The 12,879-nt window shown below is 43.9% G+C and overlaps 1 protein-coding gene and 2 pseudogenes across 2 annotated transcripts in view; 2 read left to right on the top strand and 1 right to left on the bottom strand.

The window, feature by feature from the left end:
• The window catches only part of LOC120928403 (zinc finger protein 300-like), a 1,021,177-nt gene that overhangs the window by 809,105 nt on the left and 199,193 nt on the right, over positions 1–12,879 (top strand). The window lies entirely within an intron of this gene.
• Positions 1–12,879, bottom strand: part of LOC120928420 — a 399,135-nt pseudogene that overhangs the window by 277,711 nt on the left and 108,545 nt on the right.
• Positions 1–12,879, top strand: part of LOC120928419 — a 304,228-nt pseudogene that overhangs the window by 215,463 nt on the left and 75,886 nt on the right.

Genomic DNA, 12,879 nt, shown 5'->3' on the forward strand with positions numbered 1-12,879 from the left:
CGATGCCCTCGAGGCCGCAGACGAGGGAGAATCCTGTCTCCTGGTTCTGCTGGACCTAAGCGCAGCCTTTGACACAGTAGACCACAAAATGTTACTGATGCGACTGGCCGAGGTAGCCAGAATCGCAGAAGGTGATTTACCATGGTTTTCCTCCTTTCTTGAAAACCGATCACAAACAGTGAAACTGGGATCTTTCACGTCGGAAAAACACACGGTGCCATGTGGAGTCCCCCAAGGATCCCCCCTGTCACCGGTACTGTTCAACATCTATCTTCGCCCTCTCTTTGATATTATCAGTAGCCAAGAACTACTTTATCACTCTTATGCAGACGATACGCAATTGTATTTTCGCATCTGCAACAAAAAGGATCATCATCTCAGTTTAGAGAAATGTCTCTCTTCGATAGAAAACTGGATGACTAAGAGTTATCTTAAACTCAACAGTTCCAAAACAGAACTTCTTATGTTTCACGCCAGCCGAAAGAGTCAACTGGCAACAACCTGGACACCGCCGCCCATTCTGGGCCAAATCATCTCCCCTAGCTCCAAAGTCAAAAGTCTAGGAGTCATTTTTGGACACCTTCATGACAATGGACTCACAAATAGGGTCAGTAGTCAGCGGATCGCACAATTTGTTGCGCCTACTACGCAGACTTATTCCATTTATCCCCAAAGAAGACGTAGCAGTCGTGGTGGGAACAATCGTGAATTCCAGACTGGACTATGCAAATGCCCTTTACCTCGGGCTCCCAAAGTACCAAATCGCTCGTCTGCAAGTCGTACAGAATACGGCTGCCAGACTGGTGACTGGGAAAAGGACATGGGAATCAATCTCACCTTCGCTGAGAACCCTTCACTGGTTGCCAGTAAAAGACAGAATTGTATTTAAAGCACTCTGCCTGACACATAAGTGCATCCATGGGAAGGCGCCGCAATATCTTTGCGACAAGATAGAACCTCACAATTCTAATCGCGTTCTGCGATCCACTGACCAAAATCTGGTCAAGGTGCCAAAAACCAAATACAAGTCCAAAGGAGAAAGAAGGTTTGCTTTTCAAGGTCCGAGACTATGGAACGCTTTACCAACCAGCATTCGGTTGGAGGAAAACCACCTGACTTTCAGAAGACAGATTAAAACTCTGCTCTTTTGATGTCATGAGACACGAAACATCAAGCGCCCAGAGGCGATTCAGTTCGCATGTGCCGCGCTATATAAGTTTTTCATTCATTCATTCATCAGTACATCAGGATTGATCAATTTTCCAATATACCATAGCTTGTAGATGCTATAACTTTCACACCAAACAATAATAAGCATATATTTGGATTTGTTTACCTACAAAATGTAGTAGAATTCATTTTTGCCAAACTATATTTTATTGGATATGTTTTGTAGCAGAAAGTAGAATTATTATTTTTTGTTTTTAAAATATTCAGTTTTGTTTTCATTAATATAATAAAAAATAAGTAGCACTGTGCCAAATGGCAAAAAGAAAATGCTTTGGTCATGAAGGGTGTGAAACCTTATGGAGCTAAAGTAGTTAATGCCTATCAGTGCCGAAAATCTGATGATGTGTATATTTGGGTAGACTACAAATGCTAAAGATATATAGGCAGATTCATAAAGACTTACGACGGCATATCAGTAGATACGCCGTCGTAAGTCCAAATCCGCTCAAAATGAGATACGCTTGTCTGTTGCTAAGATATAATCGGCGTAAGTCTCCTACGCCGTCGTATCTTAGCTGCATATTTATGCTAGCCGCTATGGGCGTGTACGTCGATTTACGCCGAGAATATGTAAATGAGCAAGATACACCTATTCACGAACGTACGTCCGTCGCAGTAAGCTACGCCGTTTACGTAAGGCGTTTTTCAGGCGTAAAGATAAACTACCAAAAAGATGCGCAGCCAAAGTATGGACGTTGGGACAGCCGTCAAATTTCACGTTGTTTACGTCGTTTGCGTAAGCCGATTCAGAATGGGGCTGGGCGTAGGTTACATTCACGTCGAAAGCATTGACTATTTGCGACGTGATTTTGAGCATGCGCACTGGCATACGTCAACGGATGGCACATGCGCCATTCATTAGGTGCGTCATTTACATGGGGTCACGATTCATTACCATACACCACGCCCACTACAGCCTACTTTGAATTACGCGAGCTTACGTCGGCCCATTTACACTACGCCGCCGCAACTTAGGATGCAAGTTCTTTGTGAATACTGTACTTGCCTCTCTAGCTTACGGCGGCGTTGCGTATATGAGATGCGCTACGCCCGCCTAAAGTTAGGCACATCTACCTGAATCTGGCTAATAATGTGCAGAACTGAGACATTGCCAGAAATAAAAATGCTCTGATACTCAAAGGGTTAAAGGAGAGAAAGGCCCCGGGACTTAAATGGTTAATGACAAATTGGGCAAAATCAATAATGACATACATAGTGCATAGTTACACTTAACATCACACAATGTTTCCAGGAAAAAAAAAAAAAAAGATCTGCTACCTTAAAAGGGTAACTTCTTCCAGAGCCTCCTCACTGCAGCTAAAGCTTGTGAATCCTCTTGTGTTTGATTAGACTGGAATTAACCGTAAAGGCTTTGTCACATTCAGAACACTGATATGGCTTCTCTCCAGTGTGAATCCTCTGGTGTTCGATCAGACCTGACTTCCATATAAACTCTTTATCACATTCAGAACATTGAAATTGCCTCTTTCCAGTGTGAATCCTCTGGTGTTCGATCAGACCTGACTTCCATGTAAACTCTTTATCACATTCAGAACACTGATATAGTTTTTCTCCAGTATGAACCCTCTGGTGACCGATAAGGTGTGACTTCTGTGTAAAAGCTTTGTCACATTCAGAACACTGATACGGCCTCTCTCCAGTGTGAATCCTCTGGTGTGTGATCAGACATGACAGCCTTGTAAACTCTTTATCACATTCAGAACACTGATATGGTTTCTCTCCAGTGTGAATCTTCTGGTGTGTGATAAGGTGTGACTTCTGTGTAAAAGCTTTGTCACATTCAGAACACTGATATAGTTTCTCTCCCGTGTGAATCTTCTGGTGTCCGATAAGGTGTGACTTCTGTGTAAAAGCTTTGTCACATTCAGAACACTTATATGGCTTCTCTCCAGTGTGAATTTGTTGATGTCTGTTAAGCCCTTGCTTGTCTATAAAAGCTCTGTCACATTCAGAACACACATAGGGCTTCTCTCCAGTGTGAATCCTCCGGTGTCTGATCAGTTCTCTCTTATCAAAGAAAGCTTTTTTACATTCAGAACAATCATTGCTCTTCTTTCCTGTGTGAATTATCTGGTGTATAATAAGGCTTGACTTTGCTGTAAAAGCTTTGTCACATTCAGAACACTGATATGACTTCTCTCCAGTGTGAACCCTCTGGTGTTTGATAAGCTCTCTCTTTGTTATAAAAGTTTTTCCACATGCAGAACACTCATATGACTTCTCCCCAGTGTGAATCTTCTTGTGTGTGAAAAGATATGACTTAGATGTAAAAACTTTGTCACATTCTGAACATTGATATGGCTTCTCTCCAGTGTGAGCTGTCTGGTGTTTAATAAGATAATCTTTCCGTGTAAAAGTTTTGTCACATTCAGAACACTGATATGGCTTCTCTCCAGTGTGAATCTTCTGGTGTATGATAAAATGATCCTTCCGTGTAAAAGTTTTGTAACATTCAGAACACTGAAAATGTTTCTCTCCAGTGTGAACCCTCTGGTGTGTGATGAGCTCTCTCTTGGTTGAAAAAGCTTTGTCACATTCAGAACACTGATATGGCTTCTCTCCAGGGTGAACCTTCTGGTGAGTGGTACGTTTTGTCTCCATTGTAAAACCTTTATTACATTCCAAACAAGAAATATCTTCTGAAATGTCTTCTCTTATGTATACATGGGTTGGACTTTACTGTAAAGCCATTGTCACTTCCAGAACACTGAAATTACTTCTCTCTTGTTGTCCTCTGAGGATCGATCAATGTTGAAGAGGATCCAAAACACTTACAACATTTAGAACACTGATATGTCTTGAATCCTGCGTGAATCCGCCAGTGAATTGCAAAAAAGACTTTCCGGCACTTAAGACACTCATATGGCTCGTTTTCCCATCTGACTTAGTCTGACAAGTCTGACCAAAAACTCGGTTCATCAATCCACCTATACAGAAAAAAAAAAGTCAGAATTCTATATACAAGATTAAATAAAGTTGCTTTCTATTGTTTATATTCATTATTAAATATATTATATATATATATATATATATATATATATATATATATATATATATATATATATATATATATATATATATATATATATATATATAGATATAGATATAGATATAGATATAGATATAGATATAGATATAGATATAGAAGGAATATGTACAATATTATACATGTTTAACCACTTAAGGACCCCTTCACACCGATATACGTCGGCAGAATGGTACGGCTGGGCACAATCACGTACCTGTATGTGTCTCTTTAAGCCCAGCCATGGGGGCGCACGCATGCGACTCCCGGTCCGAAAATCCGTGACCGCGTCCGCGGGACCCACGGACCCGATCGCCACCGGTGTCCCGCAATCGGTCACAGGAGCTGAAGAACGGGGAGAGGTGTGTGTAAACACACCTTCCCTGTTTTTCACAGTGGCAGTGTCATTGATTGTCTGTTCCCTGATATAGGGAAAGACGATCAATGGCGTCACACATCCAGCCGCGCCCCCTACAGTAAGAAACACATATGAGGTCACACTTAACCCCTTCAGCGCCCCCTAGTGGTTAACTCCCAAACTGCAATTGTAATTGTCACTTTTGCTGTGAAAATGACAATGGTCCCAAAAATGTGTCAAAATTGTCCGATGTATCTGCCATGTCGCAGTCACAAAAAAAATTGCTGATCGCCGCCATTAGTAGTAAAAAAAAAATTATGAATAAAAATGCAATAAAACTATCCCCTTATTATTATTATTATTATTATTATTATTATTATTATTATTATTATACAGGATTTATATAGCGCCAACAGTTTACGCAGCGCTTTACAACATCAGGGAAGACAGTACAGTTACAATACAGTTCTATACAGGAAGGATCAGAGGGCCCTGCTCGTTAGAGCTTACAATCTGGAAGGGAGGGTCAAGTGGAGCAAAGGGTAGTAGATGTGTAGTAAATTAAAATACAGGTTGTTAGATCCCCTATTTTGTAAATGCTATAGTTTTTGCGCAAACCAATGGATAAACGCTTATTGGAATTTTTTAACCAAAAATAGGTAGAAGAATACGTATCGGCATAAACTGAGGAAAAATATTGGTTTTTTTTTACATATTTTTGGGGGATATTTATTATAGCAAAAAGTAAAAAAAATATTGGGCTAGATTCAGAGAACAGTTACGCCGGCGTATCAGTAGATACGCCGTCATAACTCTGAATCTACGCTACCTTCGTAAATTTAAGCGTATTCTGGAAACCAGATACGCTTAAATTAGGCTAAGATACGAGCGGCGCAAGTCTCGCATATTTACGCTGGCCGCTAGGTGGCGCTTCCGTAGATTTCAGCGTATAATATGCAAATGAGCTGGATACGCCAATTCAGAAACGTACGTGCGCCCGGCGGATTTTTTTACGTCGTTTACGTAAGGCTTTTTCCGGCGTAACGTTACTCCTGCTATATGAGGCATAGCCAATGTTAAGTATGGACGTCGTTCCCGCATCGAATTTTGAAAATCTTACATCGTTTGCGTCATTCATGTAGAAAGCATTGACTATTTGCGACGTGATTAGGAGCATGCGCACTGCGATACGTTCACGGCCGGCGCATGCGCCGTTCGTGAGAAACGTCATTTACGTGGAGTCATGTTTTATTTACATAAAACACGCCCACCTCTTGAAATTTTTAATTTGGCACGCTTACGCCAGCAGATTTACGCTACGCCGCCGCAACTTAAGGAGCGAGTGCTTTGTGAATACTGCACTTGCCTTTCTAAATTGTGGCGGCGTAGCGTAAATAACATATACTACGCCCGCACAAACTTACGTCCCTCTACCTGATTCTAGCCCATTGTTTTTTTTGTTAAAAATTGTCGCTCTATTTTTGTTTATAGTGCAAAAAATAAAAACAGCAGAGGTGATCAATTACCACCAAAAGAAAGCTCTATTTGTGGAAAAAAAAGGATGCCAATTTTGTTTGGGAGCCACGTCGCACGACCGCGCAATTGTCACTTAAAGAGACGCAGTGCCAAATCTCAAAAAGGGGACAGGTCCTTAACCTGCATAATGGTCCGGGTCTTAAGTAGTTAAATATTTGTATTCTATTTTATTGAGGACAATCTATTATTCCTATTGGCTGGTAAAATTGAGAATTGATTACAATTTCCTGCAGGAGAATCAATTTTTGTGTTCTACTTTGGAGCATTGTGCTGCATAGTGATGGGGGGGGGGGGTGCTTGGGATTGACTTGTGGGCACCTTTCGCAAATACATTTAAAAATCCAAACATTGCCAATGTAAATACAAACCTCATTGAAGTCAATAGGAGCCAAATTCTGAAAACCCAAGTTATGCCTCATACATACGAGCGTGTTTTCCGACGAGAAAACTGCGAGGAGAGCTTTTGGTCGGGAATCCCAGCCGTGTGTATGCTCCCTTGCAGTTTTTCTGACGGGAAAACTGCCAAAAAATGCCAGACAAAAAAAAAAGATAACCTGCTCTCTTTTTTCCCGCTGGGATTCCCGGCTGACTTTTTCCCTGCAGTTATTGGCAGTTTTGCTATGGGAAAAACTGTGATGGAGCATACACACGGTCAGGATTCCTGTCCAAAGCTCTCATTGGAGTTTTCCCGAAGGGAAAACCTCTCGTGTGTATGGGGGAAAAGTTACCAAGCAGGTTCTCAGTTTTCCCCCTGGGATTTATAAAGGATTGTTTCCCGTCGGAAAACCCACTCGTGTGTACAAGGCATTACACTCACCAGTAATGTATTTTCCAGAAGTTTTTCAAGACAACATTTTTGAGAGAGAAGACTCCTCCTCCCATTCCCAGGAAACACTGCACCTCCTAATCTTTTTGTATCCAACTAGCCCCTCAGTTCATTCAGATTACCTTTGACCCAGTGCTGGGACAAGGTAATCCAGGGCCTGGGGCTAAAAATAAAAAAACTGCCCCCCGTCCTCCCGCCTATCATCCCCACCAATCCCTAAACCCTGTTGGGTAAAGAAGGGAGGAGGATAATATATCTGCATGTGCCAAAATGTTTGTGGCATCCTATTGCATAGTACCAATATTTTTTACATCAAGTCACTGCAGACTTTAGCCCGCTGTCAGCTAAATAGAGGACACAGGAGTGCAGAAAGTGCACTCTGGTAACCTACAGGGTTCCTTTCACATGGGCATTCCATTCAAGTCCTCCTCTCAAATTTTCAGGACAACCAGATCATAAGGTTCATGCAGCCCTATCAGAGGGACCTGATCGTAAAGGTTCATGCAGCCCTATCAGGGGGACCTGATCGGAAGTTCCATGCAGCCCTATGGACAGGCTGATGTAAATTGACTTTTTTACACCTCCCTCTGAATTCTTCCAGGTCTGGGGAAAAAAATTAAAAGGACTGAGTCCTCTTCCATTTATCTGGACCTAAATGTGACACATCGGAGAAAGCCTGATGTAACCAGACAGTAAATAGACACTGGAGTCGGTTTTCATCCAGCCGCCCATAGAGCTGTCACAGGTCCTCCTGTGTCTCCTGCCACAAACAATAATGGGCACAGATGTAAAAAACTGACAACCATCCTGTTCAGCTCTAAATCAGGAAGGGATCTGCTCATGGATCCTCTGCTGATTGAAGTGGGATCTGTTCTGTTTCAGAGGATCCTTAGGGCTTGTTCACACATGTGTCTGGGGGAAGTAAAACCGGGTGGTTGAGCCATGATTTTACTGAGCTCCTGTCTGAACACTAAACATACAACTGCTACCAGCTGTACACATGCGCCGGCCACAATGCTGTGCTTAAACAGAATGTTACTGACACTGAATGTGACAATGCAGTTCAATGGGGCTGTAGTGCAACCGCCCTGCATGTGACTGTAGAGGGGTAGTACTGCAATTATCATGTTAGGGGCCCATTCACACCAGCAAATGCATGGGAATCTCATGGGAATGTTGTGCGGTTTCGGTGCAATTCATATGCAGTTCTGTGCAGTGTGATTTCTGCCCCATTCATTTTGAATGACCTTAAAATCGCACTGCACCAAAAGTATTGCATGTACTACATTTATGAGACGCATGGCAACCCCCTTGCATGCTACTTTTGTACCATGTGATCTGGTGTGGGTAAACACACTGCGTTTGCGTCCTGCATTTATGGTGACGTTAAGGGCAGTGTGATTGGAACGTGGTGCGGGAAGTCACACGGGAATGTGTCTTTTCCCGCACTGCATTCTAGTGTGAATGGGCCGTGAATCAGGCAATGAGGAGGCAACATATCACCTCCTCTCCACCTCTCAAACAGTTCTGGAAAAAGATCCAAGCATGAATCACTTTTCATAGGAGCAACAGTCACACACTATAGCTGGCCATAGACAGATCAAAATTTGGCTCGGTAGAATCCAGACGAATTTCTATCCATCTATAGGCAGACTGGTTGTACTAAAGTTGATTTATCGAACAATAAATTCAACAAGCCAGTCGGGTTTTTTTGGGGGACGATCACTGCCGCAGGGTATATCCATCAGCACTGATCATTGTATAAAAAAATATTCCTGCGCTTATCCCTCCACCTCTCAATGTGAATAAACAAAGCAATTGATGAAAATCACAAATGAAAGAAAGCTGCAACCAAAAAGTCCGAACACAAGACTTAACAGTAATTAAAAGTAGGTGCGCCATCTAGTGCCAAACTCTGAAAACTACTCAGATGATAATAAATGATATCAGAACAATAATCTTATACATGTGCAACACCTTTCCAGACCCTGGGAGGTTACCATTTCCTGGTGCTGGACAATGTGTTCCTGAGGCTTTGTTCGGTCAGAGGAAGAGCGGAGAAGGTGGCCGGCTGACCGATGCCTTTAAACATTTTTTTACTCCTCAGAGCCCAGGGCCGAGAGGTTCAAGCAACCATCGTCAGCGTCTGCATTACATGGTGCAGGAATATCTAGGGGCAAATACAGACTTGGAGACCTTTCCAACAGAGCATGCACTGGGTTACTGGGTCTTAAAAATGGACCACTGACCAGAACTTGCTCAATATGCAAACGAGCTACTGGCCTGTCCTGCATCCAGCGTGCTTTCTGAACGCACATTCAGTGCTGCTGGAGAGTTTGTAACAGATCAAAGAGTGTGCATGTCCACAGACTCCATTGATAGGCTCACATTTATAAAAAAAATGAATCAGTCCTGGATCAGCAGCTATCAAGTACCTGATGCTGATTTAACTGATTGAATTTGCTATGGATCTGGGATCCCTTGAAAACCGCCTATGCCGACTATCATATTCCTGAATCTTGATGATGCTAGCTTCCAACAATATTTTAGGTCTAGGGCACCACCAACACCCAAGGCCTAATTTTTCTGCCCTACAGTTGTGGCCAAAAGTTTTGAGAATGACACAAATACTAATTTTCACAAAGTCTGCTGCCTCAGTTTTTGAGATGGGAAATTTCATATACTCCAGAATGTTATGAAGAGTGATCAGACGAATTGCAATTAATTGCAAAGTTCCTCTTTGCCATGAAAATTAACTTAATCCCATAAAAAAAAAATTCACTGCATTTGTGAAGAAGGCTTCAGGGTGCCCAAGAAAGTCCAGCAAGCGCCAGGACCGTATCCTAAAGAGGATTCAGCTGCAGGATCGTAGTGCCACCAGTGCAGAGTTTGCACAGGAATGGCAGCAGGCAGGTGTGAGCGCATCTGCACGCACAGTGAGGCGAAGACTTTTGGAAGATGGCCTGGTGTGAAGAAGGGCAGCAAAGAAGCCACTTCTCTCCAAAAAAAACATCAGGGACAGATTGATCTTCTGCAGAAAATATGGTGAATGGACTGCTGAGGACTGGGGCAAAGTCATATTCTCCGATGAAGCCTCTTTCCGATTGTTTGGGGCATCAGGAAAAAGGCTTGTCCGGAGAAGAAATTGTGAGCGCTACTATCAGTCCTGTGTCATGCCAACAGTAAAGCATCCTGGGACCATTCATGTGTGGGGTTGCTTCTCATCCAAGGGAGTGGGGGGCTCACTCACAATTTTGCCCAAAAACACAGCCATGAATAAAGAATGGTACCAAAACACCCTCCAACAGCAACTTCTTCCAACAATCCAACAACAGTATGGAGAAGAACAATGCATTTTCCAGCACGATGGAGCACCGTGCCATAAGGCAAAAGTGATAACCAAGTGGCTCGGGGACCAAAACGTTGACATTTTGGGTCCATGGCCTGGAAACTCCCCAGATCTTAATCCCATTGAGAACTTGTGGTCAATCCTCAAAAGGCACCCGGGGGGGACAAACAAAAACCCACCAATTCTGACAAACTCCAAAGAAGTGATTATGAAAGAATGGGTTGCTATCAGTCAGGAATTGGTCTAGAAGTTGATTGAGAGCATGCCGGGGAGAATTGCAGAGTCATGCCGGGGAGAATTGCAGAGGTCCTGAAAAAGAAGGGCCAACACTGCAAATACTGACTCTTTGCATAAATGTCATGTAATTGTCAATAAAAGCCTTTGAAACGTATGAAGTGCATGTAATTATATTTCACTACATCACAGAAACAACTGAAACAAAGATCTAAAAGCAGTTTAGCAGCAAACTTTGTGAAAACTAATATTTGTGTCATTCTCAAAACTTTTGGCCACGACTGTATTTAACAGGGGCATGTAATTACAATTTCTAAAATAATTCTTAACAGCAGGGCCCTTTCCTGCACCCAACAAGAGTACTGTGAGGGGTTACAGTGTTCTGGTCACACACACACACACACATATATATATATATACAGTCTGTATAGTAAATATATATATATATAAACTGCAGAGTATGGAGAGCAGGGGAGAGATATATTACAGCGCAGGGTATATAGTGCAGTGTACAATTTATAATACAGTGGGGCAGATTCAGATAGAGATCCGCCGGCGGATCTCCTGATCCGCCGTCGTATCTGTGAGACCCGACGGTCGGATCTGTGAGATCCCACCGTCGGAGCTATGCGACTGATTCATAAGAATCAGTTCCGCATAGATCTCCCTTGGATCCGACTGGTGTAAGTGACTTACACCAGTCGAATCTTAGGCTGTAATCTCCCGCCGGCCACTAGGTGTCGTCGCAATTTTTTACCCGTCGCAAATGCAAATGAGGAAAACCGCCGATTCACGTCCGTACGCCCGCCCGTCGCTCGTTTTCTACGTAGTTTGCGTTCGGGTTTTTCCGGCGGATAGCTACCCCTGCTTCTATGAGGGGTAGCTAATGTTAAGTATGGCCGACGTTCCCGCGCCGATTTTTAAATTTTCTACGTCGTTTGCGTACCGCGATCGGGAATACCGATGGCCGCAAACGATGTACCCGCCGCAAACAATGACGTCGTAGCGACGTCATTTGGAGCATGCGCACTGGGCTTTTTCGCCCCGGCGCATGCGCAGTTAAATCGGCGCGGGAACGCGCCTGATTTAAATTGTACACTCCCCCTAGCCGCGGAATTTGCATTCCGCCGGGGGGAGTTAGGATCCGACGGTGCAGTTTGCGAGGTAAGTGCTTTATGAATCATGCACTTGCCTCGCTAAATTGCACCGGCGGATCGTAAACCAGGTAGATCTAGCGGATCTAAAGATCCGCAGATCTATCTGAATCTGCCCCAGTGTATTGAAGTGGCTAAAGGGAGCCCTATGACCGAAGAAAAAAAAAACGTCATTCCCCCCCCCAAAAAAAAAAAAAATCCATACCATGCTCTTTTGGTCTGGTATAGATTTTAAGGGTAACTCCACACAATTTTTTTTTTTTAAGAAAAGCAACGTGGGGTCCCCCCAAAATCCATACCGGGCCCTTTGGGTCTGGTATGGATTTTAAGGGGAAGTCCATGCTAAGAATGTAAAAAAAATTGGTGTGGGGTCCCCCCAAAATCCATACCAGACCCTTATCCATGCAAGCAGCCTGGCAGGCCAGAAAAGGGGGGACGATGAGCGCCCCCTCCTGAACCATACCAGGCTGCTTGCCCTCAACATGGGGAGGGTGTGATGGGGACAAGGGCCTCATCCCCACAACCCTGACCCAGTGGTTGTGGGGGTCTGCAGGTAGGGGGCTTATTGGAATCTGGAACCCCCCTTTAACAAAAGGGCCCCCAGATCCCGCCCCTCATATGAATGGGTATGGGGTACATTGTGGGAGGTGCTCTGTGTTGTACTCTCGCCTTCTGTCAGAAGAGCGCTCCTCCGTAGAGCACATGAGACAGAATCGCTCTTACTGCAGATCGCATTGCACTGTACACACACACACAGTTTGATTACCGCCCCCCATCCACACTTCCTGCTGCCGGGAGGTGAGCAGCCCTTGAAGGAGATAGGGGGCGGTAATCAAACTGTGTCCAGAGCAATGCAATCTGCAGTAAGAGCGATGTGCGGTATGGATGAACGCTCTTCTGAATGCGACAGAGCGCAACACAGGACACCTCCTCCTGGCTTTGTAGTGACTTCCTCCTGTAAGTTGGGGGAGGGGGAAGATCTCTGTACTGGGAAATGTAATGGGAATTTGGGGAGCGGGGATATGTTCAAGAAGGAATAATGGGGGGATATGTGCTAGGAGGGTTTGGAGGGGTTCGAGCCAAGAGAGGGGAGGTTTGTGCTAGGAGGGGGGTGGGAGATTAGTGCTGGGGGGGGGATTTGGGTAA

This window comes from Rana temporaria, chromosome 2 (assembly GCF_905171775.1).
Source record: "Rana temporaria chromosome 2, aRanTem1.1, whole genome shotgun sequence".
Lineage (NCBI taxonomy): Eukaryota > Metazoa > Chordata > Amphibia > Anura > Ranidae > Rana > Rana temporaria.